The 5000-nt window shown below is 53.2% G+C and overlaps 1 non-coding gene across 1 annotated transcript in view; it reads left to right on the top strand.

Moving 5' to 3' along the window:
* Positions 1–4665: 4665 nt before the first annotated feature.
* LOC121868452 overlaps positions 4666–5000 on the top strand; it is a 4280-nt gene continuing 3945 nt past the window's right edge. Inside the window, exon 1 of the ribosomal RNA XR_006089403.1 lies at positions 4666–5000. This exon is cut by the window's right edge and continues 3945 nt beyond it. This is a non-coding gene — a ribosomal RNA (large subunit ribosomal RNA).

Below are 5000 nucleotides of genomic sequence, written 5' to 3' on the forward strand. Positions count from 1 at the left end.
TCTCTCTCTCTCGGCGCACACGTCGCCACCCTACTAGTTTCCGTCACAGCATATGCTGCAGCCTTTCAGTCCGGAACGGGGCTCCCCTTCGCCTTGCTGTCTGCCCAACTTAGCGGACTTGCGTTGGCTGATCACCCCGTCTTCGCGTCTGTGCCGGCCTTCAATGCAGCGCCCAACCGTCTCTTGACCGAGATTCATTGCACTATTCCACGCGCAAACGGCTACCCTAAATGTGCATAGACAACGCTCATGGTTCAACACGACCAGGGCGCAGTCTGGGGGCCGAGTATACTAAAAAGAGAGTTTAGCAGCCAAAACTCGTCAAAGCACACGTTGGGTTACCCCATCACCTAACAACGATGATGGCGGTTCCCACCCGTGAAATACACAACCTAACCAATATTGGGCGACGATGGCGCTCATGAGCCCACGTCCCCACAAACAGTAAGAGAAAGAGAGAGAGGAGGAGATGGGCCAATGTCTTATGCCTCGCTGGGGCAAAGAGAAGAGAAGGGGAGCGGATAAGGGAGGAGATTGGCCAACGTGCGGTCCCGCGCCCAAGGTCGGCTGCCTCGCTGGAGCTGGGTAAAGAGGAGAGGAGCGGATAAGGGAGGAGATTGGCACACACGGTGGCGCTGCCGGCGCCGAGGATAGCAAGAGAAGGTGCAGTTTGATCTGATCATCTGGTTTGCTATTTCTCTAAGGCCAACGTGCGGTCCCTCGCCCAATGTCGGCTGCCTCGCTGGGGCAAAGAGAAGAGGAGAGGATAAGGGAGGAGATTGGCACACACGGTGGCGCTGCCGGCGCCGAGGATAGCGAGAGAAGGTGCAGTTTGATCTGATCATCTGGTTTGCTATTTCTCTAAGGCCAACGTGCGGTCCCTCGCCCAATGTCTTCTGCCTCGCTGGGGCAAAGAGAAGAGGAGCGGATAAGGGAGGAGATTCGCCGACGTGCGGTCCCTCGCCCAATGTCGGCTGCCTCGCTGGAGCTGGGGCAAAGAGGAGCGGATAAGGGAGGAGATTGGCACACACGGTGGCGCTGCCGGCGCCGAGGATAGCAAGAGAAGGTGCAGTTAGATCTGATCATCTGGTTTGCTATTTCTCTAAGGCCAACGTGCGGTCCCTCGCCCAATGTCTTCTGCCTCTCTCTCAATCTCACTATTTTGGCCGCCGTGATAGGCGCCGCCAACAGCAGCAGCTACCTGGTTGATCCTGCCAGTAGTCTTATGCTTGTCTCAAAGATTAAGCCATGCATGTGTAAGTACAAGCCGATTTAAGGCGAAACCGCGAATGGCTCATTAAATCAGCTATGTTTCATTGGATCTGTAAACCCACTTACTTGGATAACTGTGGCAATTCTAGAGCTAATACATGCAATTGGTCTCTGACCGCAAGGGAAGAGCGCTTTTATTAGTTCAAAACTGGTCGGGCCCCGGTCCGTAACCCACCTGTGGTGAATCTGAATAACTTCGGGCTGAGCGCACGGTCTCGGCACCGGCGCCGCTTCTTTCAAGTGTCTGCCTTATCAGCTTTCGATTGTAGGTTATGCGCCTACAATGGCTATAACAGGTAACGGGGAATCAGGGTTCGATTCCGGAGAGGGAGCCTGAGAAACGGCTACCACATCTAAGGAAGGCAGCAGGCACGCAAATTACCTACTCCCGGCACGGGGAGGTAGTGACGAAAAATAACGATGTGAGTCTCATCCGAGGCCTCGCAATCGGAATGAGTACACTTTAAATCCTTTAACGAGTATCCATTGGAGGGCAAGTCTGGTGCCAGCATACTTGGTAATTCCAGCTCCAATGGTATATTAAAGTTATTGCGGTTAAAAAAGCTCGTGGTGGATCTCAGTTCGGACTGTGATTGCACCGCTTGATTATTTTACTGTCACGCTCCGAACAGCCTTACGCCAGCTGCTGAATGCTCTTTGTCGAGTGTCCCGAGTGGCGGAAGTTTACCCCGAAAAAATTGATGCTCAGAACGGGCTAATATTTGAATGGCCCGAATGGTGATGCATGGAGATAATGGAATAGGACCTCGGTTCTATTTTGTTGGTTTCCTTGAACCAGAGGTAATGACCTAATCAGCGGAACAGGCGGGGGCATTAAGTATTGCGGCAGCTAGAGTGAAATTCTTGGACCGTCGCAAAGAGCGAACTACTCTTTAGCTTGTTGCCAAGGATATTTCATTAATCAAGAACAGAAATTAAATTGAAGGCGATCCAGATACCGCCTAGTTCTAACCATAAACGATGCCAACTAGCGATCCGCCGGCGTTATTCCCATGACCCGGCGGGCAGCTTCCGGGAAACCAAAGTCTTTGGGTTCCGGGGGAAGTATGGTTGCAAAGCTGAAACTTAAAGGAATTGACGGAAGGGCACCACCAGGAGTGGAGCCTGCGGCTTAATTTGACTCAACACGGGAAGCCTCACCAGGCCCAGACACCGGAAGGATTGACAGATTGAGAGCTCTTTCTCGATTCGGTGGGTGGTGGTGCATGGCCGTTCTTAGTTGGTGGAGCGATTTGTCTGGTTAATTCCGATAACGAACGAGACTCTGGCCTACTAAGTAGTCGACGGATCTCCAGAAAATGGTGTCAGTTCGCAACTTCTTCTTAGAGGGATAAGCGGCAATTCTAGCCGCACGAGATTGAGCAATAACAGGTCTGTGATGCCCTTAGATGTTCTGGGCCCGCATGGCATACACTGAAGGATCAACAGTTTTCCCCCTCGAGAGAAGCGGGTAACCCGTTCAAAGCCTTTCTTGATAGGGATTGGGGCTTGTTGTTTCCCATGAACGAGGAATTCCCAGTAAGTGCAAGTCATCAGCTTGCGCTGACTACGTCCCTGCCCTTTGTACACACCGCCCGTCGCTACTACCGATTGAATGATTTAGTGGGGCCTTCGGACTGGCGCTCTTGGATTGTCGGCCCCGTTGCCCGCGAGGGTTTTCTGGGGTCGTCGCCTCGAGCTGACGGAAAGATGTCCAAACTTGATCATTTAGAGGAAGTAAAAGTCGTAACAAGGTTTCCGTAGGTGAACCTGCGGAAGGATCATTAACAGAGAGAAAGAGAACGGGGCGCTCTTAAAACTACTACTACTACTCTCCTGATTTGGGCGGTCTCAGGCTCTGCTCTGGCAACTCCAGCAGCGAAAGAGGACAATCCCGGCCCCCGCACCAAAAATAGGTACCACCACGCTGTAGGTGGACCACACTCGGGCGAGAGCGCGAAGACCGGAGGAGGAGGACGGACGGGGCTTTGGACGGCTGCCCGTCCGTTCCTTACTACCGGCGAATAAGCCTCTTGACCCAAAAAGAGTGAAATTCAAGTGTCAAAAAACAACAACAAGCCGTCCGGCCAAACCCAAACCACAAACTTAGGCTATGTCTGTCAAACCCTTTCATTGAGACTCGACCTGTGATGGTTAGTCGCAAAAAGACCAAATGGCAAATAGCTCTGAGGATCTTTCGACAAGTGGGTCGATGGGAGCCATAACAAACTCTTGATGTACGGTATGTAGAATCGCAAGAATACAGATACATCGACAAGTTGAGCAGCATATTCTGCGTGGCGGCATGCTCGCCGCCACTCCTCTCAATTAGGAAATATACATCCGCCAGTTTGCTGCGAGTTGATTGCCTGCTGGCTGTCTCCCGGCAGGTAGCGAACCGAGCTTCCGCCAGGAGGTTTAATCGCGCGCCTTGGCGTGCCATCGCTCATGATATCAAGTCCATGGACTTGGCGCACCCACATTCAACCACAACAAAGCGACAGTTGTCGCCCTCTTAAGCTCTTTGGGCGCTCTTTGTCACAGAGACACGAATGGCCGTCGGCCGCTCATGGCTGATGCTGCACATGTTCTAAGAGGCACTCCATCCCACGAAGAGGAAACGAAACCGGGTCGGATATCTTTTAAGTAAGCCCCGCCGGAATTTCGTCTATCACCTCGAAAAGAGTGCTTAGCATGCATTGCAGTGGAACCTAAATTGATGAGTGCGCCTGGGCCCGCAGTCTACCATGTAGTGGTGCAGGCAGAGAGATGAGAATGCTTGGGTGACGCCGTGCTCTTCCTCACGCGCTCCTCCACCCTCTCCCACGGTCAGACGCGGTGTGGGCGTTCTCTTTGAGAGTTCGCCACGAGTCCACGTCTATCTCATGACTGGGAGGGAGGCAGGGGGAGTTCTCTCTAACCGCGTTAAAGACGGTGTTGCGCCTCCTAACGGCGCTCGCCGGGATAGAGCACTAGTTCTGCAGCCGGAAAGGCCGCTCACGCCAATTAATACTGCGACTCTCGCTCTCTTTCTCCGGATAAACAAGTGCCACTGCTGTGGCATGCGGGAACGGGGAAAGAGGTCAAAGTTTAAGCGGCAAAGGTGCGGCCGAGTAAGGGCGGAACACGAGCGTATATGCATTAAAACTGTGTGTGTATATGACTCTGCGAGAGATGTTCTGCTAGAACACTTTTCCTATTGGCTATTTACCACTCAATGAGAAGGAACGGAGTCAGGGGTGGGAGTGCCGGCGCCATGGCCGCTGGTACCCCCGCGACAAGCCCCTCAAACCTTCCTGCCTGGTAATGTCGGTGGTGAAGAAAGTCGGTGGCAGAGCGTCTTCCGCTTCGTGGTTGGGGAACTTGTTCCCCTAAGGATGATGAGACCACGATCGACCTCGTAGTAGGAGAGAGCTACCCGCCAAATTTAAGCATATTAATAAGCGGAGGAAAAGAAACCAACAGGGATTCCCTTAGTAAGGGCGACTGAACCGGGAAAAGCCCAGCGCATAACCTCGATGTCTTCGGGCACGAGGGGTGTTGCGTTTCAGAGGGTCCAGCACGCCGTCCCATACCGTCTAAGTCAAGCTTGAAAGCGGCCACTGCCCATGGAGGGTGACAGGCCCGTGTGGCGGCGCCCGTGAGGGTACAGATGGGGCGTCCAGGAAAGAACTCTCTCTGTAGAAAGTCGAGGTTGCTTGGTCTGGCCCAAAGCAGGTGGTAAACTC

Source organism: Homarus americanus, unplaced genomic scaffold (genome assembly GCF_018991925.1).
Source record: "Homarus americanus isolate GMGI-L3 unplaced genomic scaffold, GMGI_Hamer_2.0 scaffold59915, whole genome shotgun sequence".
Classification (NCBI taxonomy): domain Eukaryota; kingdom Metazoa; phylum Arthropoda; class Malacostraca; order Decapoda; family Nephropidae; genus Homarus; species Homarus americanus.